Here is a 26,837-nt window from a genome sequence, read left to right as displayed (position 1 = left end):
GCCATTACCTTGCGGTTCAAGGCAGAATACATAAGATTTACCAGGAGGATACAAGAATTGTAACTTTACATAAGAATTGTCATATGCTACAAGAATTGTAATATGTAGAAGTTGATAAAGAAAAGGCTGAACTGCTTAACAAATATTTCTGTTCTGTGTTCACAGCTGAAGTGGATTTTCAGAGGGTTGTGCTAATGAGGAGCTAGCTAAATTAAAGGTAGACAAAGTGATGGGGCCGGATGGTGTACATCGGAGGGTGCTGAAGGAACTTAGAAAAGTTCTGGTGGCTCCGCTTACTGACCTTTTCAATACTTCTCTAGAGTTGGGAGTAGAGAGTTGTGCGGGGGCAGAAATCCCACCCATCCCCACCCGTCCCCGCCAAAGTCCCACCTGTCCCCACCCATCCCTGTGAGGACTCCCACCCGTCCCCGCGAGGAATCCCTCCGTCCCCACCCATCACCACGAGGAATCCCCTCCGTCCCCGCCCATCCCTATAAACTTCAGAAATAGTTATTTCAGTTAATTATGCTACTGAATTAAAGGCTCTGGTAGAAACTCATTTAAAAATAAGCAAAAAGACTTTATTAATTTGGAAATATTAATTGGGAAGAATACATACTTTGTAAATGAGTTGCTACCAGAGCTTCTAATGTTTATAAATTTTTATCAACACAATTAATATACTACTTTATTTTGAAGCAAAAAAAAAAAAAAAGAATTTCTTTCTACCTTTGTTGCCTGGTTTCTGGTTTCCTCATGTTCTAATTCAGTTCCTTCCATCCACTGTCTCTCTTCTTTCTGCTCTGTTACTGTGCTTCTCCCTTTCTCCCCCCTTCCAAATTGGTCTGGCACCCATCTTCTTCCCTCCGCTTCCCCCATAGTCTGGCATCTCTGTCTTCTTCACTGTCAGTGTCTTCTCCCCACTCTCTCTTCCCCATTTCCTTTCAGCGTCCTTCTCCCCCATCTTCCCCATGTCCTGTCAGCATCCTTCTCCCCACTCTGTCTTCCACATGTGCTTTCAGTGTCCTTCTCCCCCCTGTCTTCCCCATGTCCTTTCAGCATCCTTCTCCCCCTCTGTCTTCCCCATGTCCTTTCAGCATCCTTCTCCCCCCTGTCTTCCCCATGTCCTTTCAGCATCCTTCTCCCCCCTCCCATCCTCCCCATATCCTTTCAGCGTGCTTCTCAATCCCTTTGTCTTCACCATGTCCTTTCAGCGTCCTTCTCCCCCCATCTTCCCATGTCCTTCCAGCATCCTTCTCCCCCCTCTGTCTTCTCCATGTGCTTTCAGCGTCCTTCTCCCCCCCTCCCGTCCTCCCCATGTCCTTTCAGCGTCCTTCTCCACCCCTTTGTCTTCCCCAGAGCTTTCAGCGTCCTTCTCCCCCCTCAGTTTTACCCATTTCCCTTAAGCGTCTTTTCTTCTCCATTCCACCTTTCCTCCCTTTCTCCATCCCTGCCCCTTACCTTTGTGGCGCTTCCCCACCCGACCGACAACAGAACAGGCCCGGTCGGACAAACCTCCCTGCCCTGTAGCCGCGGATCTAAATTACCTTCTTACAGCAGCTGGAGTATTGAAGCTCTGTAAGAAGGTAATTTAGATTTGCGTCTACAGGGCAGGGAGGTTTGTCGGCCGGGCCTGTTGTCGGTCGATCGGGGGAAGCGCCACAAAGGTAAGGGCACCTGACCGGCACCCGGGGCGGACTACCCCCCGCTTTGGTACACCACTGCCTTCTCCCTACCTGCCCTGCCGCACACAGCCGACCGGAAGTCTTCCCGATGTCAGCTCTGATGTCGGAGGAAGGGAGGGCTTTGCTTAAGCCCTCCCTCCGACATCAGCGCTGACATCGGGGAAGACTTCCGATTAGCTATGTGTGCTGCATCAGGGCAGGCAAAAAATAGAAGATGAGGCCTCGCAGCAGGGCAGGTAGGAAAGGCATTGAACCCCGCGGGATCCCCGAGAGCACGAGGGGCGTCCCCACGGGATCCCCGCGATCCTAGGGGATGTCCCCACAGGATCCCCGTGACCCGAAGGGGAAACCCGCGTGATTCCCATCGTCCCCGTTCCCGTGCAGTCTCTAGTTGGGAGTGATAACGGAAGATTGGAGAAGGGCGGATGTGGTCGCTCTGCACAAAAGTGGAAATAAGGAAGAAATAGGAAATTACAGGCCAGGAAGTCTGATTTTTGTGGTAAGCAAATTAATGGAAAAGCTTTTAAAACAGAGAATGGTGAAGTTTCTGGAATCCAGTGGATTACAGGACCAAAGGCAACATGGATTTACTAGACATAAGTCTTGTCAGACAAATCTGATCAATTTCTTTGACTGGGTGACCAGAAAGTTGGATAGAGGAAGTGCGCTAGATGTGGTGTATTTAGATTTTAGCAAAACCTTTGACACTGTACCACACAGACAGCTAATAAATAAACTGAGTGCTATTTGGATGGCCCTCCAAAGTGATGGGCTGGATCAGGAACTGGTTAAGTGGAAGATGACAGAGGGTAGTGGTCAATGGAGATCACTCTGAGGAAAGGGATGTTACCAGTGATGTGTCTCAAGGCTCTGTTCTTGGGCCTGTTCTTTTTCACATTTTTATAAGCGATATTTCTGAAGGGCTGTCATGTAAGATTTACCTCTTTGCGAATGATACCAAAATCTGCAATAGAGTAGACATCCCAGATGGTGTGAATGACATGAAGAAAGACCAAGCGAAGCTTGAAGAATGGTCTAAAATTAGGCAGCTAAAATTTAATCTAAGAAATGCAAGGTCATGCATTTGGGCTGCAAAAAATCCGAGGGAACGGTACAATTTAGGAAGTGAAGAAATTTTGTGCATGACAGAAAAGCAGGACTTGGGTGTGATTGTATGTGATGACCTTAAGGTGGCCAAATAGGTTGAAAAGGTGACGGCAAAAGCTAGAAGGATGCTAGGGTGCATAAAGCAATGTTACTTACCGTAACAGTTGTTATCCAGGGACAGCAGGCAGCTATTCTCACTAGTGGGTGATGTCATCAGACAGAGCCCCGGTACGGACGTCTCACAAGCACGTGTTGCTTGTAGAAACTTAAAGTTTCTAGATGCCCGCACCGCGCATGCGCCGGTGCCTTCCTACCCGGAGATCCGGGCGTGTCTCCTCAGTTCAGGTAGCTAGCCTGAGAAGCCAACCCAGGGGAGGTGGGTGGGACGTGAGAATAGCTGCCTGCTGTCCCTGGATAACAACTGTTACGGTAAGTAACATTGCTTTATCCCAGGACAAGCAGGCAGGTATTCTCACTAGTGGGTGACCTCCAAGCTAACCTCAGTGGGATGGAGGGGGAGTTGGCGACTTAAGAGAATAAATTTTTCAATACTGTTTGGCCAAACTGTCCATCCCGTCTGGAGAGGGTATCCAGACAATAATGTGAGGTGAATGTGTGAACCGAGGACCAGGTGGCAGCCTTGCAAATTTCCTCGATTGGTGTTGATCTGAGGAATGCTACTGAGGCTGCCATTGCTCTGACCTTATGGGCTGTGACCTTACAAGGAAGTGATAATCCAGCCTGGGCATAGCAGAAAGAGATACAAGCCGCCATCCAATTAGAGATGGTGCGCTTTGATACGGGTCTTCCCAACTTGTTAGGATCGAAGGAGACAAAAAGTTGAGGAGTGGTTCTGTGTGGCTTGGTGCGATCCAGGTAGAAAGCCAAGGCACGTTTGCAGTCTAGAGTGTGAAGGGCCGATTCTCCGTGGTGAGAATGAGGCTTAGGGAAGAATACTGGAAGTACAATGGATTGGTTGAGATGAAATTCGGAGACCACCTTAGGCAGGAATTTCGGGTGAGTGCGGAGGACCACCTTGTCATGGTGGAATACTGTGAATGGTGGGTCCGCCATCAATGCCTGGAGTTCGCTGACTCTGCGAGCGGACGTAAGGGCTACAAGGAAAAGCACTTTCCAGGTGAGATACTTCAGAGGGGCCCTGTTGAGTGGTTCAAACGGGGGCTTCATGAGGTGGGAAAGGACTACATTGAGGTCCCAAACTACTGGGGGTGGTTTGAGAGGAGGGTTAACATGGAAGAGTCCTTTCATAAATCTGGCGACCACCGGATGGGCCGAGAGGGGTTTCCCTTGTAGAGGCTGGTGGAACGCCGCAATAGCGCTCAGGTGGACTCGTATGGATGTGGACTTGAGCCCAGATTGAGATAGGTGTAGGAGATAGTCCAGCACGGAGGATAAGGAAGCTCGCTGAGGTTCCTTTGACTTAGAAACGCACCATGAGGAGAATCTGGTCCATTTCTGGGAGGAGCATTGTCGAGTGGCGGGCTTCCTGGAAGCTTCCAAGACCTCCCTCACTTCTTGTGAGAATTGATGAAGGGTTACGTTGAGAGGAACCAAGCTGTCAGGTGGAGAGACTGCAGGTTGGGATGAAGTAGTGATCCTTGATGTTGAGTAAGTAGTGAAGGAAACACTGGAAGTGGTACTGGTTCCCTGCTGCTGAGTTGAAGTAGGAGGGAGAACCAAGGTTGTCTGGGCCACCGAGGAGCTATTAGAATCATGGTGGCCCGTTCGAGTTTCAGCTTGACCAGAGTCTTCTGGATCAGCGGGAATGGTGGGAACGCATATAGAAATCGTTTCCCCCAGTTCAGTAGAAAAGCATCTGCCTCGAGGCGATGAGGAGTGTAGATCCTGGAGCAAAACTGAGGCAGTTTGGCGTTGTGGGGAGCCGCAAAGAGGTCTATCTGAGGCGTCCCCCATTGCGTGAAGATTTGGTGAAGGGGGTTGGAATGGAGAGTCCATTCGTGCGGTTGTAGCAGACGGCTTAGTTTGTCTGCTAAGACGTTGTTCTCCCCCTGGATGTATACTGCTCTGAGTAGGGCGTTGTGGCGCACCGCCCAGTCCCAGACTCGTAGAGCTTCCTGGCAAAGGAGGGCCGAGCCCGTGCCTCCTTGCTTGTTGATATAATACATGGCGGCCTGATTGTCTGTGCGAATGAGGATTACCATGTCGTGGAGTCGGTGTTGGAACGCTTGGAGCGCATTGAAGATGGCTCTGAGTTCCAATAGATTGATTTGGTGTAGTCTTTCCGCACTGGTCCAGAATCCTTGGGTGCGGAGACCCTCCAGGTGGGCCCCCCATGCGTAATTCGACGAATCGGTTGTGAGAACTTTCTGATGGGGGGGAGAGTGCATCAGCAAACCTCTGGATAGATTCGAAGAGGTCATCCACCAAAGTAGAGACTGCCGAAGAGCAGGTGTGACTACGATGCGTTTGGACAGTGGATCGGATGTCTGATTCCACTGTGATGCCAGGGTCCACTGGGGGATTCTGAGGTGGAGTCTGGCAAAGGGTGTCACGTGTACTGTGGAGGCCATATGGCCCAGGAGCACCATCAGTTGTCTCGCCGGTAGGGTTTGGCGAGTAGCCACCGACTGGCAGAGATGAAGAAGAGACTCCATGCGTTGCCGGGGCAGGAATGCTCGGAGTCGGGTGGTGTCCAGGACCGCTCCGATGAAGGGGAGGGACTGGGTGGGTTGTAGATGAGACTTGGAGAAGTTGATCTCGAAGCCCAAATTCTGGAGGAAGTAGGTTGTAGCCAAGGCCGCCGAAGTGACCTCTGGGGCTGACGGGGCCTTGATGAGCCAGTCGTCGAGGTATGGAAACACCTGTAGACCCCTGTCCCGGAGTGCTGCGGCCACTACCACCAGGCACTTTGTGAAGACTCTGGGGGACGAAGATAGGCCGAATGGTAGCACTCGATACTGTAGGTGCAGATTTCCCACCCGAAATCTGAGGAACTTTCGGGAGGCCGGGTGAATGGGGATGTGAGTGTAGGCCTCCCTGAGATCCAGGGAGCATAACCAGTCGTTCTGCTCGAGGAGGGGGTATAGAGAAGCCAAAGTCAACATGCGGAACTTCTCTTTGACCAGGAACTTGTTGAGGGCCCGAAGGTCTAAAATGGGTCGCAGGTCGCCCGTTTTCTTCGGGACGAGGAAGTACCGGGAGTAAAACCCTCGGTTCAATTGGTCTGACGGGACCGGCTCGACAGCCCGAAGCTGAAGTAAGGTTTGGACTTCCTGAAGAAGAAGGGCGGTCTGCGTCGAGCTTGAAGGATACTCTCTTGGAGGATGGTCCGGGGGGACCCGGTGGAATTGAAGAGAGTATCCTTCTCTTATGATGGAGAGGACCCATAGGTCCGTGGTTATGGCCTCCCATCGGTGGTAAAAAAGATGGAGGCGGCCCCCTATGGGAGAGGCCGAGGTTATGCTCCCGGGAGGGGCGTCAAAAGGGCTGGGGAGCCTTAGGTACAGCCGGTGGCTGAAGTTTTTGCTGAGACTTCTGGGGAGGTTGTCTCTTCGCAGGCTGTCTCGCAGCAGGCGTTTGTCTGGGCATGTAACGCCGCTGGTAAATCAGGGGTGGCCTGGAAGGTCGAGACTGTTGAGGTTTGGGTTTGGGCCGTAGGATGGATTGAAAGGATTTTTCATGATCCGACAGCTTCTTGGTAACAGTTTCGATAGACTCATCGAACAGGTCAGCTCCAGCGCATGGTACGTTGGCGAGTCTGTCCTGTAGGTTGGGATCCATATCGATAGTACGGAGCCATGCCAGGCGACGCATGGCTACCGCGCTTGCGGCGGCGCGTGCCGAGAGTTCGAATGCATCGAAGGAGGATTGCATCAGCTGGAGGCGTAATTGGGAGAGGGAGGCTACCACTTCCTCGAACTCGAATCGAGCTTGGTTGTCTATGAACGGAGTGAACTTGCGGAGCACCGGCAAGAAGAACTCCAGATAGGAAGAGAAAAAGAAGTTGTAGTTTAGCACCCGTGACGCCATCATGGAGTTTTGGTAGAATTTTCTACCAAATTTGTCCATCGTTCTCCCCTCTCGGCCCGGCGGTACAGAGGCGTAGACCTGGGAGGGGTGAGAGCGTTTAAGGGAGGACTCGACCAGTAGGGATTGGTGGGAGAGTTGAGGGCCCTCGAACCCTTTATGGTGCACGATGCGGTATCGAGCATCGAGTTTGCTGGGGATCGCCGGTATGGAATACGGCGTTTCGAAGCACTGCATGAAGGTCTGGTCCAGTAATTTATGCAAGGGGAGCCGAAGCGACTCCGTTGGAGGGTTAGGTAAATGCATGGTGTCCAGATACTCTTTGGAGTATCTGGAGCCCGTGTCAAGGGTCACATCCAGATCATCCGCCATTTGTCGGAGGAATGAGGAGAAGGACAATTGTTCCGCCAGCGTCGGTCTGTGGGACGGGCTGGAGGAGGATGAGGCCTCCAGGTCCGTGGACATCGGGGAGTGACAAGGAGAATCGGGCACCGGTGTCTCCTCGTACTCCGGGCCCCTCGGAGGGGACACCTCTGATGAGGAGTATCCCCTACGTTGCAGTTTTTTCTGCGGTGACACCTCCGAATGGCGTGAGGAGTGCCAGGATGAGTGTCTCGATCGGTGCCCGTCTCGGTGGCGGGACGGGGATCGGGATCGTCTGTGCATCGCATGGTCTCCCGAGGCCCCCAAGTGGATAGGGCTGGAAGCGGTGGATCGTAACTGGGTTTGCGATGCGGGTTCTTGCGATGCTACCCAAGTCTGGTAAGGAGTACGGAAGAACTCTTCCTGACTATGCCCAGGGCTTCGAGTATCGATCGGAGGTCTGGTCCCATGTTGGCGCGGAGGCGTAATGGGTTCTAATGGCGGCATATCGGTAAGCGAGGCTTGCCGCGTGGGCATCGCCGCCCTCCCCCGTTCGTCCTCGTCGGTTGTCGAGGTCGAACGGTGTGGGGGAGGGGGAGGGGGCGGACCGCCCCTTTGGATCGGTACCGGGAGGTCACCCTGTATGGCAGCGATGAGCCCGGGTCCGATGGTCTGCATGAGCTCAACGAATTGAGCTTCCAGCACGGACCGTAGCGAAGCCGATAAGGAGGGATCCGCACCGAAAGGGGGTCCTCCTGCACGGACATCGCGCTCCTTCGAGGCCGAGTGCTTCTGCTTAGTAGCTTTCGGCACTTTGATGACCATTGGTGGCACTGTGGAAGGAAGAGGTACCTGAACCGAGGAGACCGGGGCAGGCACCGACGTCGAGCTCGTGGATGGTGTCAGGGCGAGCGATGCCGGTTTCACCACGCTCGATGCAGGAGGGGTCGATGCCGGTTTTGCCCGAACCGGGGAGGTATCGGATGAAGTGGAGGCTGAGGGATCCTTAGCTGCGTCCATCTTGAACATCGATTCCCACAATAGGCAACGCCGCTTGAATGAGCGTGCCGTAAGGGTAGAGCAAGGCCTGCACGATTTCGGAATGTGGTCAGGGCCCAAACACTGCAAACAGCGCCAGTGAGGGTCCGTGAGTGAAATCGCGCGTTGGCACTTGCTGCACTTTTTAAACCCGGTGATTGGCCGGGACATAGGCCGGAAAATCTCCGCCGCGAGGTCGAAGCCAGTGGGCCTGAGCCACGTGGCCGGCCCGTTCGACCCGCCGGAGGAAATAATCTTCTTTTTTTTTTACGAAAAGAAAAGAACTGTTAACTGTAACTAAAAGAAAGCGAAAACGCGGACAAGGAAGGCAAATTTAACTGAATTCAGCTAGCGCATGATGAAGTTGAACTTCTCAGCTCCGCGGAAAAGAAAGAACTGAGGAGACACGCCCGGATCTCCGGGTAGGAAGGCACCGGCGCATGCGCGGTGCGGGCATCTAGAAACTTTAAGTTTCTACAAGCAACACGTGCTTGTGAGACGTCCGTACCGGGGCTCTGTCTGATGACATCACCCACTAGTGAGAATACCTGCCTGCTTGTCCTGGGATAAGAAGAGGTATGGCCAGTAGGAAAAAGGAGGTATTGATGTCCCTGTATAAGATTCTGGTGAGACCTCATTTAGAATATTGTGTACAATTTTGGAGACCGCATCTTCAAAAAGATATAAAAAAGATGGAGTCGGTCCAGAGGAAGGCTACTAAAATGTTGTGTGGTCTTCATCATAAGGCATATAGGGACAAACTTAAAGATCTTAATATGTAAACTTTAGAGGAAAGGCAGGAGAAGGGAAATATGATAGAGACATTTAAATATCTATTTGGCATAAATACACATAAGTTGAGTCTCTTTCAATTGAAAGGAAGCTTTGGAATGAGAGGGCAAAGGATGAAATTATGAGGTGATAAGCTTCGGAGTAATCAAAGGAAATACTTTTTTACAGAAAGGGTGGTAGATGCCTGGAATAGTCTCACAGAAGAAGTGGTGGAGACAAAGACTGTGTTTGAATTCAAGAATGCATGGGATAGGCACGTGAGATCTCTCAGAAAGAAAGAGATAATGGTTACTGCGGATAGGCCTTTTGGCATTTATCTGCCATCATGTTTCTATGTATTTAGAAATACTTTCAGGCCCAGATGTACATTATGCACAGTTTTTAAATATTTTCTTTCACACCTGCATTCCTGTTTTATAGAGAAAATTGGGTGAAATTGATTTTTTAGGTATTTGCAAGTTTTCCACTAAATACTTCATAAGAATATCCATTGATGACAGGACAGCAGATGTAGGGAAATTAAGGAACTGGAAAATTCAAATGGCACAAACAATTCTCCAAAGCCTCCAGATTTTGATGTACCATATAAGTAACTTATATTTTGCCAAAATTTCCTGCCCTCCTTTTAAAACTTTCAATTCATATTTCCCCTCCTGTTACTTTACAACTATTTCAGCCTGCAACAAGTCAGGGCTTTCCACAGTTTTACCAAATCTTCCTGGCAAGAGTTTTTCCAAGTTCCCATAATTCTTCCATTGTCATTCTTTCAAGTCTCTTTCTCCTCTCAACACAAACTCTTAGCTCTGCCAACTTCCATTGCCCCAGCCAGCAGTCCACTTCCTCTCACTGCCCATCATGTGATCTCAAAGCAGGCATCATTGGGTGTAGAACCTTCTTGAGAGGTTCCAGGAATTTCACGTGCCCCACCATTGGGCTTTGTCAGACCCTCCTACCCAGTATAAGGACATAAGAACATAAGCAGTGCCTCTGCTGGGTCAGACCAGAGGTCCATCCCGCACAGCAGTCCGCTTGCGTGGCAGCCCATTCAGGTCAATGACCTGCATAGAACCCTGAATCCCATTTTCCTTCAGGAAATCATCTACTCCTCTATCTATACCCTTCAATCACCTTATCCTTCAAGAATTCATCCAAACCCTTCTTGAAACCCTGTAGCGTACTCTGTCATATCACACCCTCTGGAAGCGCATTCCAGGTGTCCACCACCCTCTGAGTGAAGAAGAACTTCCTAGTATTGGTTCTGAAACTGCCCCCTCTTAACTTTTCCGTATGCCCCCTTGTTCTTGTACTTTTGGAAATTTTGTAAAATCTGTCCCTCTCCATTTTTTCTATGCCTTTCATGATCTTGTAGATCTCTATCATGTCCCCTCTAAGCCTCCGCTTCTCCAAGGAAAAGAGGTCGAGTTTCTCCAATCTTTCGGCATATGTAAGGTTTTTCATACCTTCCTCTGAACCCTCTCGAGTATCGCCATATCCTTCTTAAGGTACTGCGACCTGATTTGGACGCAGTACTCCAGATGCGGGCACACCATTGCCCAATATAGCCGCAGGATAACTTCTGCCGTCTGGTTGTAATACCCTTCTTGATTATACCTAGCATTCTGTTTGCCTTTTTTGAGGCAGCTGCGCACTGCGCCGACGGCTTCATTGATCTGTCTACCATTACCCCTAAGTCTTTCTCAAGGCTACTCTCACCCATTACCAGCCCCCCCATCGTATAGCTGTACATCGGGTTTCTGTGTCCTACATGCAAGACTTTGCATATCTCTACATTAAACTTCATTTGCCATTTAGCCGCCCACTCTCCCAGTTTGTTCAGGTCCCTTTGTAAATCTTCACAGTTCTTTGCTCCTAACCCCACTAAAAAGTTTTGTGTCATCTGCAAATTTTATAACTTCACACTTCAGCCCTGTTTCTATGTCATTTATGAAAACATTGAACAGCAGTTGTCCAAGTACTCGTGACACCACTCGTGACCCCTCTCCAGTGTGAGCAGTGGCCCTTCACTTCTACCCTTTGCTTCCTACCTGCCAAACAGTTTTTGATCCATCTATGTACATCCCCTTCCACCCCATGGCTCCTTAGTTTCCTTAGCAGGCGTTCATGTGGTACATTGTCGAAGGCTTTTTGGAAATCCAAGTATACAATGTCTATAGGGGCTCCTTCATCCATTTGCTTGTTTACTCCTTCAAAGAAGTGTAATAAGTTCGTTAGGCACAATCTTCCTTTGCTGAAGCCATGTTGGGCTGTGTTCATCAGTTTATTCCTTTCTAGATGCTCGTCGATGGTGTCTTTTATCAGTGCTTCCACCATCTTCCCCGGGACCGATGTCAGACTTACCGGTCTGTAGTTCCCTGGGTCGCCTCTCAAACCTTTTTTAAAGATGGGTGTAACATTTGCTATTTTCCAATCCTCCGGGATCACCCCTGTTTTCAGGGATAGGTTACTAACCTGCTGCAGTAACTCAGCTATTTCCACTTTTAGCTCTTTCAATACCCTGGGGTGGATTCCATCCGGGCCCGGAGATTTGTCAGCTTTTAATCTGTCTATCTGCTTGAGCATGTCCTCGAGGCTTACCTCCATGGATCTTAACTTTTCTGCCTGATCACCTTTAAAGATCCTTTCAGGTTCTGGCATGCTGGATGTGTCCTCTTTCGTAAAAACTGATGAAAAGAACATGTTTAATCTATCCTCCATTTCCTTTTCCTCCTTCACTACTCCTTTCCTATTTCCGTCATCCAGCGGTCCCACCTCCTCTCTTGCCGGCTGCTTCCCTTTAACATATCTGAAGAAAGGTTTGAAATTTCATGCCTCCTTGGCTAGCCTCTCTTCATATTCTCTTTTTGCTCTTCTAACCTCGCGGTGGCATTCTTTTTGATGCTTCCTATGCTCTTTCCAGTTTTCCCCGGTTTTGTCCTTTTTCCACTTCTGGAATGACTTTTTCTTATCTCCTATCGCTTTCTTCACTTTCTTAGTTATCCATGCCGGCTCGTTTGTTCGGTCTTTTTTGCATCCCTTTCTGAATCTGGGGATATACAGATTTTGTGCAGTGTTTATCATGTCTTTAAATAAAGACTAGGCTTGCTCCATAGTCTGCAATTTCTGTAAGCTGTTCCTTAGTTTCTTTCCTACCATTGCCTTCATTGTTTCGTAGTTTCCTTTCTTGAAGTTAAAAGTTGTCGTTATGGTTCTCTTCCCCTTCGATATCTCTGCATCGACTTTGAATTGGATCATATTGTGATCACTGTTTCCTAACGGTCCCATTACTTCCACTTCCTTTGCAGGTCCATTGAGCCCATTTAAGATCAAGTCCAGAGTTGCGTTCCCTCTCGTCGGTTCCCTGACCAGCTGCTCCATGAAGCAGTCCTAGATTGCCTCCAGGAATCTGGTTTCCCTAGCGCATCTAGAGTTTACAAAACTCCAGTCTATCCCGGGATAGTTGAAGTCTCCCATGACAATGGTGTTATCATTTTTGCATTCCTGTCTCAGTTCGACTTCCATTTCTTCGTCGTTTCCTTTGGTCTGCCCAGGTGGACGATAGTACGACCATCCCTAACTGGGTCCCGTTCCTTCCTGGTATTTTAACCCATAGCGATTCCAGTTTGTCATTTGCTGCCACTGTGTCCACTCTGGTCGAGTGTATGCTATCTTTGATGTATAGGGCTATTCTTCCTCCTTTCTGATCTGACCTATCTTTGTGATAGAGTTTGTACCCTGGCAGTACTGTGTCCCAATTGTTTTCCTCATTCCACCATGTTTCAGTGACCCCAATGATGTTTAGGTTCTCTTTTATGGCCATGACTTCCAATTCCCCCATTTTGTTCCTTAGGCTCCACGCATTTGTATACATGCAATTTAAGCCTTGGTATTGTCTTGTCTTCATTTCCTTGTCCTGTGCTACATCCTTCTTATCATCCTTTCCTTGCCATGTCAACTCTTGGCATTTGTCCACTTTATCTTCCCCCTGGGTTTTGTCCACTTTATCTTCCCCCTGGGTTATGTTCTTCTTATCATCTTCTTGATCCGTCAACTCTCGTTGTTTGCCTGATGTGTCTTCCCTGGATTTTTCCCATATGGTATCTTCTCGGGATACCTTCTTCCGAACCATCAACTCCTGGTCGACTGTCAGCTTTCCCCATCTTTTTAGTTTAAAGCCTGGTCTATGCCTCTCCTGACGTTGTTTGCTAGAAGTCTTGTCCCAGTTGTGCTCAGGTGTAGTCCATCCATTCTGAAGAGCTTGTTCTTGCCCCAAAACGTAATCCAGTTCCTCATGAAGTGAAATCCTTCCTCCTCACACCATCTCTGCATCCAGGCATCTATTGATTGTAGTTCCATCTGTCTCTTCACGTCTGCCCTTAGTACTGGTAGGATCTCCGAAAATGCTATCCTCTGAGTCCTCATCTTCAACTTCCTTCCCAGCATCTTGAACTGTTCGATCAGTGCGTTCCTGCTGTAGTCCCTCCTACTGACGTCGTTTGTTCTGATGTGGATAATCACTGCAGTTTCTTCTGTCTCTGCCCCTTCTAGGATCCTTTCAATTCTGTCAACTACATCTTTTGTTCTTGCTCCTGGAAGGCAGGTCACCAGCCGATCATCTCTCCTTCCTGCAATGTGGCTGTCTACTTGCCTTAGGATTGAGTCACCCACTAGGATTGCAGGCCTTCCCTTTTTCAGACTTCGCTCTGGATGCAGGTCTGTGTCCTTGGTATGCTTAACTGCTTCCCCTTCTGGGCCCTGGCAAGACCTTATAGCCCCTTCCTGCGGAGTTCTTCCAAGGCCTATATAAGTTCAATGCTTCCACATCTGGGTCTGGGAGGAGTCTTGTGGCATACAGGGCTCAAAATTATGCTTCCTTCCAAGCAAGCTCTCTTCAGAACTTCAACATGTTTGCCAGAATGACATAACCAACCAGATTCTGCTGTACCATGGCTAGGGCTACTGGACCAGCTACACATGAAAAAACTTAGGCTTTCACCTTGTGCTTGGTCATGGCTCTCCTTGGTAGACCAGAGAGGCATTCTAAGAGCTCAGTATGTTACTTCTGCATCAATGCCATCTTGACCCATTTAATCCCTCCCCCACCAGGTTCCAATAATTTTATAATACCTTTGGTTTGCCTCATCATATGTCCATGTGGAAATAACTTCATCTTTCTATTAATAATTGAGCCTTTATATGAAATCCTAGAAATAACATACTCCATACTTATTTCTATTTATCAAAGAACAAAAGCATAGTTTTTGATTTCCACAATAGTTAAATTATAACAGGTAACTTCTGATTTCTTGTCACTTGTGATATATAGTATGGGTTAAAGTAATTTCTTTTTTGCCATGTAAGGCAGACAAATGACAATGTCAGCCTTTTCTATAAGGAAGGGTAAGAGTTCTTTGACGCATATTGTAATACTTAAGATCTGTCTGGGATGTATATTGGAAATGAGTTGAAGAGTATGGCTGGATGCAGATCATTGATAATATTGTTTAGTTTAAGTTGAATGATGGGTTGTGCTTTCAAAAATAATATAAGAGGTGAAGAGAGAATGAAGTAGAGGAAAGGGGGTATAAAGTTGATGGAGAAAAAAGGCATGACAATAACAGTCTCTGAAACTCACTAGCACATGAATATATTGGACATTATTTTCACAAGTTGCTGAAGTATGTTGTTATCATGTGAATATCAACAAATCAAGCTTCAAATATGGGTTGTAATTAGTAGTCCTTTTTACTACAGATTTGGGGTGTTTTGTCTTAAAAATTTAGCACATGCATAATTTATTTAATGTTTATTAACTTGTGAAGTAAAGTTCTAATGTATGTTAAAAGTTTTTATGAATGCAAATGTGTGAAACAAACAGAAAATATCTAAACATCTGGGAAAAAAAAGTCTTAAAATGTCCTGAAAATGACTGGAAAATCCTGGTGCACAACTATAGTCAATTTGTAATGTCCATCCTAATTTATACTATTTGTGGATATGAAAGTAAGTTGTATCCCTGAAATGACAAGCCTCTTTAATGGTTTCCAAATGGAAATCATTAACTTTAAATATAAATGGCATCAAACCTATTTAAATCATTCTTTGCTTCTTCTCCAATGAACAAGCAGAATTTTGATGTAAAAAAACAATATTAACAGTCATCTTACAATTCTCAGCTATTGAAGCTAGGTAGCTCAAAATAGAAACACAAGTTGGAGAAACTAACCCCCTCTTCTACAAAGCTGCGCTAGTGGCTACTACGTGATAACGGCCCCAAAGCCCAAAGAGATTTAAAGGGGGTAAGATGGTGCAGTGAAACATCTCTGTTTCCACAATTCATTCACCATAATTTTTTTTCACACTAGTAGCAGGAACACTGCCAATTATTTTAAGGGTGACTTTAATTAGTTTCTAGATCTCATTTTTTGCAGGCTGGCATTATGTTCTATGGTTAAATAACTTGTTTTGGCTGATCCCTGGAAACTGGACTACCCTACAGATAAAATATTTATATTTTGTTCTCTTCATTATCAGACCCATTCAAAACTGACTACTTCCTGATATCTGAAAGTTTACTACCTTGTAAATATAATCCAATATATACAGCATATTACTTTCAGATCACATGGCACATTTAATTACTATTCAGTGCCTATAAGTTACAAAAAATATGTACTGGAAATTTAATTTTGGTCTGTTAAATAATGAAGATTCCAGTGCAATTGAGATGGCATGCTGAACCATACAGTTATCTGTGCTTGTGAGAATACTGCAGATGTCAATAACAGCTTTTTAATTCCTCCTCAATGGTCACTGCTGCGCTCTCCAGTTCTTCCTTCTGCCAGCGAGCATGAAGATGTTTTATTGATCTGCTCCATTTACTACTTTTTTGTTTTGTGGTGGTTTTGCAGCTTGTTTACGGATTTTTTGTGTAATGTCGGAGATCACAGTTCAAAAGGACTGATCTGCCTGCTTGAAGAGGAACAGACATTTAAGTCTGCAGCTGGCAGGCATATCCCTAAGGAACATATACAGCCAGCCTACTGGAGATTTGTGGAGCTCAGGGTTCCAGGCCCTCAGCACTTGCTCACTTCCTTGATTTGATCAGGAGCTTCAACATAGGCTGTTAGATATCAATAGTGATCCTTCAGGGAGCTCAGGGTGCCGGCTCCAACTTTGCCTTCCCCCTTTCCATGTCATGCATCGCTGTCTGGGGGGTAGAGGATTAGTCCAACTAAGATCCGACTGGCAGCCCAAATATTTCGGTGTGGGAGATGACTGGCAGCTTAAGGCAGAGAACCTCTCTAGATCCAGCTACACTTTAAGGGAGCTGAAGCAGACTGAACTCCTTATCTTTCCTCATAAACCCACATCTCCCCTTTCCCCGTTCTCTGTAGCAGTGGATAAAACTCTCATCTTCCCTGTCACATCAGCTCACAACCTCAGGGCTCCTTTTACTAAGCTGCGATAGCATTTTTAGCGCGCACAGAATTTTAGCGTGCACTAAACCTGTGCTACGCAGCTAGAACTAACGCCAGCTCAATGCTGGCATTAACGTCTAGCGCATACGGCAATTTAGCGTGTGCTAAGTGCAAGCTAAAACCGCTATCGCAGCTTAGTAAAAGGAGCCCTCAGTGTCATCTTTGACTCATCATTCTCCTTCTCCTCTTATATCCAAACAGACTACCAAAACTGGTGAACAGACTGCCAGACTGTCATTTCTTTATAATATTGCTAAAATCCGTCCTTTCCTTTTTGAGCATGCTGCCAAGACCGTCATCCATGCTCTCATCACCTCTTATCTGGATTACTGTCATATGCTTCCACTAAGCCATATCTCTGCCCTTCAATCATTTCAAAATGCTACTGCACACCTCATATTCCACCAGGGTCTTTATACATACATTACTCCTTCTCCTCAGGTCACTCCACTGGCTCACTGTCTGTCTATCCATACAATTCAAACTCTTCTTATTACATTCATATGGAAGAAGATGTAAGAGATCTACCTGAACTGGAAATGGTTTTCAAGGGTGATGATGCCAAATCGACAAGTTAAAAAGTGATAAATCACCTGGACCAGATGGTATACATCCCAGGGTACTGTTTTTCACCTGGAAAGGAAACTTAATGCCAATATCACCATTCATCCTAGATAATACCCCTCTAGAGACTGTACCTATGCTGAAAATTCTCGGAGTAGTGGTTGATGTAGACTTATCATTTCATAATCACATCAGTCAAATTGTTAAATCTTGTTTCCATAAATTACGTCTTATTCGCTCATTCTCTACATTTCTAGATCCTAAATCTGTCAATATATTAATTCATTCTTTGATCATATCTAAAATCGATTACTGTAACTCTCTTCTAATCAACATAACACAGAAAGAAAAAAGACGGCTTCAGATAATTCAAAATACGGCAATAAAACTTATTCATAAAGGGAAAAAATATGACCATGTCACACTATTAATGATTAAATCACACTGGCTTCCTATTTCCCACCGAATTAATTTTAAGATTCTATTTTTAGTATTTAAAGTACTAATCTTTAATGAACCACAATTTATGACAAGAATGATCATTCCATACAATGCCCCACGTTCTCTACGATCATCGTCTTCAAACTTACTAACAATTCCCTCTCTGAAAATCGTTGGCACAAGAAGAAATGATATGTTTTCTGTTATGGCTCCTAAATTGTGGAACTCACTGCCAAATTATATTCGAAATGAAAAAGATCTTTCATCTTTTAAAAAATTATTAAAAACTTTTTTGTTTCAAGACGACTTTGATGTGTAATACGGCCTATCTTGGACCCCTCTCATCTTGCTATGAATATCAAACTCATTAACCCCTTTCCCTCCCTATTGTTTTTTCCATTTATGTAATTTCCAATAGAGAATGAAATTGTAACTTTTCCCTCCTTTCCTTCTTCAATCATGTCTGTCTTTAATATGATTGCAAAAATGTTAATTGATTTATTTAGTTTGTATGGTGTTTAGTTTGTCCAATTGTATGTGAGACCACTATCTAGTGGTTTTTTTTAAATTGTACATCGCTTAGAAAATTTGTATAAGCGATTCATCAAATGGTAATAAAACTTGAAACTTGAAAATAACTCAAACATGAAATTGCTGACCTGGCGCTAAAATTGTCGGTAGTACCTGAAGATTGGAGGGTGGCCAATGTTGCAGAGGAGATCCGGGAAATTACAAAGCGCTAAGCCTGATTTCAGTGGGAGGGAAAAATGGTGGAAACAAGTATAAAAAATAAAATTGTGGAACACGTAGACAAAAATGATTTAATGAGACGGAGTCAGCATGGGTTCAGCCGAGGGAGATCTTGCCTCACCAATTTGCTTGACTTCTTTGAAGGTCTGAATAAATATGTACATAAAGGTGAGTTGGTCAATGTAGTATACCTAGATTTTCACAAAGCTTCTGATAAAGTTCCTCATGAGAGGCTCCTAAGAAAATTAAAGAGTCATGGGATAGGTGACAAAGTTCAGTTGTGGATTAAGAATTGGTTATCGGATAGAAAACAGAGGGTAGGGTTAAATGGTCATTTTTCTCAATGGAGCAGAGTAAACAATTTGAGGTTGAGGGGTGGTAGATTCAGGGGAAATGTTAGGAAATTCTACTTTACGGAGAGGGTAGTGGATGCCTGGAATGCGCTCCCGAGAGAGGTGGTGGAGAGTAAAACTGTGACTGAGTTCAAAGAAGCGTGGAATGAACACAGAAGATTTAGAATCAGAAAATAATATTAAATATTGAACTAGGCCAGTTACTGGGCAGACTTGCACGGTCTGTGTCTGTGTATGGCCGTTTGGTGGAGGATGGGCAGGGGAGGGCTTCAATGGCTGGGAGGGTGTAGATGGGCTGGAGTAAGTCTTAACAGAGATTTCAGCAGTTGGAACCCAAGCACAGTACAGGGTAAAGCTTTGGATTCTTGCCCAGAAATAGCTAAGAAGAAAAAAAAAAATAAAATAAAATTTAAATTGAATCAGGTTGGGCAGACTGGATGGACCATTCGGGTCTTTATCTGCCGTCATCTACTATGTTACTATGTAACAGTGGAGTGCCGTAGGGGACTATTTTGGGATCGGTGTTATTTAACTTATTTATAAATGAAAGGAAACTGGAACTTTGAATTAGGCAATTAAACTTGCAGATGACACTAAACAGTTCAAAGTTGTTAAAACACATGCGGATTGTGAAAAATTGCAGGCAGACCTTAGGAAATTGGAAGACTGGGCGTCCAAGTGGCAGATGAAATTTAATGTGGACAAATGCAAAGTGATGCACATTGGAAAGAATAACCTGAATCACAATTACCGGATGCTAGGGTCCATCTTAGGGGTTAGTGCCCAAGAAAAGGATCTGGGTGTCATCTTAGACAATACGATGTACGGCAGAGGGCCATAAAAGCAAACAGGATGCTAGGAATTATTTAAAAAGGGATGGTTAATAATGTTATAATGGGTCTCTATTGCTCCATGGTGTGACCTCATCTGGAGTATTGCATTCAATTCTGGTCTCCTTATCTCAAGAAAGATATAGTGGTGCTAGAAAAGGTTCAAAGAAGAGTGACCAAGATGATAAAGGGGATGGAACTCCTCTTGTATGAGGAAAGACTAAAAAGGTTAGGGCTCTTCAGCTTGGAAAAGAGACGGCTGGGGGAGATATGATAGAAGTGTACAAAATCCTGAGTGGATTAGAATGGGTACATGTGGATCAATTTTTTACTCCCTCAAAATTTACAAACACTCGATGAAGTTACAGGGAAATACTTTTAAAACCAATAGAAGGAAATATTTTTTTTCACTCAGAGAATAGTTAAGCACTGGAACCCCTTTGCTAGAGGTTGTAGTGAAAGCGGATAGAATGCTGGTTTTAAGAAAGATTTGGACAATTTCCTGGAGGAGAAATCTGTAGTCTGTTATTGAGAAAGACATGGGGGAGGCCACTGCTTGCCCTTGATCGGTGGCATGGAATGTTGCTACTCCTTGGATTTTGGGCAGGTACTAGTAAATTGGATTGACAACTATAAGAATGGGTTACTGGACTTGATGGACCATTGGTCTGATTCAGTAAAGCTGTTGAGATGTAGTGCTAAGGTTCTAGTTAGATGTTTGCAGCTGGTGTCCTGCAAGGTAGGAAGCTAAGTATACTGCATGCCTTGCCTGAGAAAGAATTATCAAGGAAATAAAAAGATTATAAAGAACCTAAAGAGAGTTTTTCAGCTGTGTCTAGAGTTTGATATTGTATGTTACTGAGTTGTATCTTTTAGGGCTCCTTTTACGAAGCCGCGTTATAAGAACATAAGAATTTGTACCATAGCAACTGAACACCACTGAAACAGAAGATGAGCAAGGGGAACTTCCCCAGAGATATCATACATTATCTGTTCTGTTCTACACCTTCTAAAAAGAATAATTAACTGTATCAATTAATTAGCTAATTAATTAACTGTAGCTAATTAATTAGCTGTATCAAGGAACCAACCTGCTGTGCACGCTAATTTGCCGGCCGCGCTAGCTGCTACCACCTCCTCTTGAGCAGGTGGTAGTTTTTCAGCTAGCGCGGGGGTTAGCGCGCGCTAAAAAGTTGTGTGCGATAAAGCCGCTAACACAGCTTCATAAAAGGAGCCCTTAGTTTTCCTTTCAGTTCATCAGATTGAAAAGATTGTGATTTGGATTTATTCATATTCTTATATATTCTGGGCTCTGAAATAAGCAGAGGTCTGGGAGCTCATTTTGGTCTTGCTTCAGTAGGTTTCTTAATTTATTGTTTGGGCATTCAAAGGATGCTTTGGAGCCAGCTGTTAACTGATTATGCTATATTTATTGACCTCAAAACATTCAAAGTCGCACAAAAACACTCTTGTTTAAAGATGCATATGCCTTCTGTTGATCTGAAGTTTAAAGGTACTATCCTTCTGAAGAGTAGTTGTGTAAAGCGGCACCATTTGAATTTAAACTTTCACTACTGCACTACTTAGCCCATAACCTGAAAAATGGGAAATTCCTCACCAAGAACGGCCAAATAATGATAACCCCTATCCTAAAAAATAGCAAAGAATCCTCAGCTCTAGTAACCAACTATAGACCAATTGCTTCCATTCCATTCATCGTAAAGATCATGGAGGGATTGGTACCCTCCCAATTGATGGAATATCTTGACCAGTTCTCACTCCTACATGAGACTCAATCTGGCTTTAGACCTCTTTTCAGCACGGAAACTGCAATTGCAGCTATCTTAGATAACTTGCATCTATTGTTAAGCAAAGGCCTCAATGCCCTGATCATGCAATTCGACATGAGCTCCGCCTTTGATCTAGTAGACCATGCGAAAATGCTACAATGCCTAGACGCTATTGGCATCAGGGGTGAAGTGCTAAACTGGTTTCATGGCTTTCTTTTATCCCGCACCTATCAGGTTCGGTTCAATAATGATCTCTCTAACACCTGGAGCAACCCATCCGGTATACCGCAAGGGTCCCCACTATCCCCATTGCTTTTCAATATCTACATGACCTCACTGGGCATTCAATTAACCCAGCTGGGGATAAAATTATTCAGTTACGCTTATGATTTTAAGATCATCATCCCATTTTCCAACTCCATCTCGGAAACCATTCTCAAAGCATCAGAAGCCATAAACTTGATGGAGCACTGGATGACAGACTTCAAGCTCAAGCTCAATACAGAGAAGACAAAATTCTTTGTCGCTTCACCACGCCCGCTTGACACCAAAACACCACTACCCCATACAGCCCACCATTAAAATACTGGGTGTAACTCTGGACCAATGCCTAACCATGAAAGACCAGGTGGACTCCCTAATCAAAAAGGGTTTTTTCACCCTCTGGAAGCTTAAATCCATTAAATCATATTTTGATAACTCTGCATTCAGAATCCTGGTACAATCCCTCATACTGAGTCAACTTGACTACTGTAACATCGCCTATTTAGCAATCCCCCAAAAGAATATGCGACGCTTACAATTAATGCAAAACACTGCGGTCAGACTTATCTTCGGTCTGAAGAAATTCAATCACATGACGCCAAACAGCTACACTGGCTGCCGGTGGAAGCTCGTGTAAAGTTTAAGTTTGCCTGCCTTTGCTTTAAAGTTCTTTACAGTCTAGCCCCTAAATACATAAATGACCTCTTCTCCTTCTCAGCCAACAGACACAAGAAAAGCTCCCACTTGCACTTCGTTTCTCCCCCGGTTAGAGATTGCAAACTAAAAAAACACTATGGACACCTTCTCTCACATCAAGCAGCTTTATGGTGTAAAGATCTAGAACAACTCCTCTCGCCCACCACTTACGAGGTGTTCAGGAAGCGCCTCAAAATTCACCTGTTCCTGAAGTACCTAGACAGCTGACCCGTTCCTCTCTTTCCCATCTATAACGGTTCTCTTGCCCTATCCCCCTCTTGTTCTCCCATCCCTTAAGTTCTCTCAACTTGTACTTCACTAATCTTTTGTAAACCGCATAGAACTTAACAGTACTGCGGTATATAAACTGTTATTATTATTATTAATAATCAGTATCACTAGAACCAACGTGCTGAGAGTGGGTGGTGAGTTTAGAAATGTATAATTTTACTATGTTGTCTCATGAACTAAGTATGTACTCATACATCTATAATCCGCCTAGAAACTTACTGATAGTGGGAAATAAAAATGTTATAAATAAAAGGGGTGTATGAGGGTACAACTATGACCTCCCCCCTACTGGGAAGGTATGATATAGATGTGTAGGAAAATGGCACCACAAATAGTAGATAATGTATCTATACAATAGGACCCAAAATTCAGAATTCCCTTTTATTAGTCACTGATCTGCCCCACAGACCAGAAGGAACAAATAAGGAAAGTTATATTCACAAAGATAAGGTGCAGAAACAAAGTATACACAGCGGTAAAGCTTAGGATAGATGCATAAGTGCTAAATGCAAGTACTTAAGATAATAAAATGAACAGAATTAGATTTACTGGCAAAAGCCACATGTAGCCCAGCTGGTAGTAATCACAGATCTTAAATTATTTCTATGACCTTAGTCTGTTGGTATCAAGTCAGCACCTCCCATTAGCAGCTACAATAGTAGGTACAAGTGTTGGTAATATTCTGTTTTAGTTGTTGGTCTCTTGAGGTGTGTGTCAATGTGCCTTTTGCAGGTTATCTTATATATGATACTAGCTGATCACCCGCCGTTGCCTGGATATAAATTCCCTTGAGGAACATTCACTTGAGGATTAACATCACACAAATTTTCAGTTTTCACTTTCTGTTTAGGTTTCACCACACCACAGCTGCACTTCCTTATATATTGCTAAATGACTGTGTGACATGATTCCCGAAGCTGGCACCTCTCCTCCTTTCTGCCCCCCCTTCCCATTCCTTCCCTCCACATGCGTACCCCCTTCCCTTTCCCCATACCTTAGCTGAAGTTGTATGCGGCATTGCCCAGATATAAATTCCCTTGGATTTTGGTTTACATTCACTTGAGGATTAACATCACACAAATTTTCAGTTTTCAGTTTCAGTTTAGGCTTCACTACACCACAGCTGCACTTCCTTATATACTGTTGACTGTGACATCATTCCCCAAATTTCACACCATTGGTCAAAGCAATATCTGTCTTTTTCGATTATTCTTTACATGTCACCCCATTCCCACCCCACAGTATTTTTTCCCCAGATAGTAATTGATATGTATACCAAGTTTGGTTGAAATCTGTTCATACGCTTCGGAGTTGTGCTGGAACATACATACATTTGCACTTAATATTCAAATATGTTCTTTATTAAGGTCTCAAACCAGTTTCATTCATTCAGAGTGTATATTTTTTAATACTCTCCATGAATTGACCTCATAACTAGCCTTCTTGAATGACCCTCAGAAGTACCACCTAGTACTCAAAAATTCTCATTGTTCCAGGCTTTAAGTACTACTTCCTCACTAGATCATATATTTGCATTTTTATATATAAATACTTAATAAATATTCTTAACTTTGCTTATAAATAATTTTTTTAATTCATTGTATGATTTAGTACTTACTACTTAGCTTTAATGTGGTCTTCCTTTCAAGGATAGCGGTGCCGACATGTTTCACCTGAAAGTTTTTTCAAGGTCACTGATCCCTATCGATAAATAGAAAACATTCTTAGTAACAGTTTTACCTCCTATCCTTACTTATTCTACATTAAGAACTAAAAAGTATCCAACTAGCCAGTCAAAATCAATTAATTTATCAAGCTGTTTACCTTATGGATGCTTCATGCCACTCCAATAGACCACTTAACCTACTGTCATGGCTGCGGTTTCTTTTTCAGTTCATTTTAAACACCTTCCCATGTCGGTCAGCTGATAGCTATGTCAACATTTGTGCCAGCAGAGTCCCAATGGGAGGGCTAGTCTCTTAAATTAACATCTCTTGAAAACTAAAATCACTTCAGATATATTTAATTTCCTGTACAGATTCTCCAACTACAGACCCCCTAGACTAAAGTGGACCATTCTAACTTTAAATTTAATCCTTTAGGAATCACTGTATTAAGCTGGTATATCCATTTTTGCTCGATGAAATTTAGCTTTTCTTCCCAATTGCCTCCCTCCCTATCTCTAAATGTTCAATCACTCTCCATCGTAGTTGTTTAATGGTATGATGGTATTGAACCCAGTGTTGTACCAGAGGTGCTTGAAGAGTATTAGTGGCTATCCTCGATTTATGTTCATTTAAACAAATTTGAATAGGACGCTTCATGCATCTTACATATACCAAATTGCAAGGGCATACAGTTATACAGATCGCTCTACTAGTCTTACAATTCATATATGTGCGTGCTGTAATCATACAATTCAATTGGGGATCCTGCCATTGATGAGCCTCGATAGTGTTATTGCACCACTGACAATGTTGACATCTCATATGTGTTCCCCCTCCCTCCCCATAGATCTTTATTTTTCTGTTGTCCCAGGATTTGCCCTATAGTCCTACCTTTCCTGAAAGAAAACATAGGAATTGTATCAAAACCCCTAAGGGTTTGTAAAATGGGCTAATATTCCTTAATGAGAGAGATTAGTCATTTTAGTTACATCTGCATAAGGTAAAACACATACAATTCTCTCAGTTTCTATTTGACTATGTTCTATAGTACGATTTTCTTGAAATAATAAATCTCGCTGAGCATAATGCGCCCTAGGGTATGCTTTATGTATGGCTCCCTCTGGGTATTCTCTTGCGCTAAATCTTTGTTCTATATCTCCTGCCACTCTTTTAAATTCCTGTAACGTGGAATATACTCTTCGAGCTCTTAAAAACTGGCTCACTTGGAGACTATATTTTAACCGATAGGGATGGAAGCTGGAAAAATGTAATAGAGTGTTCCGGGCTACCGGTTTTCTATATAAAGTGGTAGTGATATGATTGTCACATTTTCCAATTAGAATGTCCAAAAATTCTATTTGTTTTATATGATAAGTCACTGTAAACTGTAAATTATTGTTCCTAGTGTTAATCCATTGGATAAAGGCTATAAATTCCTCTTTGGTCCTATTCCACAAGAAGAAGATGTCAATTTGATGAACAAGAGATCTATCCATCGGAGGAATACAAGAAGTATGTACCCCTCTGGAAACGCTTCCTGGATGATATCTTCTTTTTGTGGAATGGGACCGAAGAGGAACTTATAGCTTTCATTCAATGGATTAACACTAGAAACAAGTATTTACAGTTTACAGGAGTTTCAGTATATCTAGGTGCCATTTAAAGAATCTAAACCAACTGCACATGCATCAGGTTAGATTCTATAAATGGTGCCTAAAATTTGGTGTTCAAAACCCTCCACCTAGCACTATTCTATAAATTGCATTCAAAGTTAGGCGGCATTTAGGGATCAGCGCTTGGCACTAGGAATCATATCTAAATTTAGGGCTCCTTTAACAAAGCTGCGATAGCAGTTTTAGCGCGTGCTTAGCACGTGCTGAATTGCCACATGCGCTAGACGCTAACGCCAGCATTGAGCTGGCGTTAGTTCTAGCCGTGTAGCGTGGATTTAGCGCACGCTAAAATGCTGGTGTGCTAAAAACACTATCGCAGCTTAGTAAAAGGAGCCCTAAGGCATCACCATTTACACCAATTGCAAATCTTTGTACCTGAACTAGGCTCACATTTCCTCTTATTCTATAACTGCTCATGTAAATTGGAAAAATACCCGTGATCTGCCCATGATCCTCCCATGGTCATGCCCCCTTTTTTGGACCATACACAAGTCTCCCACCTAAAAAGATGCACATAAAATCTAATTAATTCCAAATAGTGTCAATAATTGCTTGTTAAGATCCTAATCAGCACTAATTAGCTCATTATTCAATTAAATTGTACACACAAATTGGAAGTGCACCCAAATTTGTACTGTCAACTAAAGCTATTATATGTCTCCAGAAAAAGAAGAACAGTGAAAGCAATAGAAATAAAACACAGATGTCTCAATCTGTCCTCTTTTTTCTGGAGCCATATGGTAACCCTACCATCAGCTCTTGCTCACGAAATCACAGTAAAATGTAGATTAAATTTAAATTAAACCAAGAGATGCATGTATGTATATAGTGGTGTCTTGCATATAAAAAAACATCCTTTGCACAGACTGCTGCATTCTTTAGTTAGTTACAGAACAATAGCCAGCTTCAATTAAAAAGAATGTACAAAGAATGATATCATTTCAGCCATAATGACAACTCAGCCATTAATTAAGAAAACTTACTTTGACTGTGTTTGTTTTCAGGTTACCCTGGAACACTAGTATGTAGCTGTCAGAGACAACTGAA

At 44.1% G+C, this 26,837-nt stretch overlaps 1 long non-coding RNA gene across 1 annotated transcript in view; it reads right to left on the bottom strand.

Annotated features, from left to right (window-relative positions):
- The window catches only part of LOC117353616, a 154,246-nt gene that overhangs the window by 7,654 nt on the left and 119,755 nt on the right, over positions 1–26,837 (bottom strand). The window contains exon 2 of the long non-coding RNA XR_004537989.1: positions 24,069–24,151. This is a non-coding gene — a long non-coding RNA (uncharacterized LOC117353616). The remainder of the gene's footprint in view (positions 1–24,068; positions 24,152–26,837) is intronic.

Source organism: Geotrypetes seraphini, chromosome 2 (assembly GCF_902459505.1).
Source record: "Geotrypetes seraphini chromosome 2, aGeoSer1.1, whole genome shotgun sequence".
Taxonomy (NCBI): Eukaryota; Metazoa; Chordata; class Amphibia; order Gymnophiona; family Dermophiidae; genus Geotrypetes; species Geotrypetes seraphini.
This window is presented reverse-complemented; position numbering and strand designations above follow the sequence as displayed.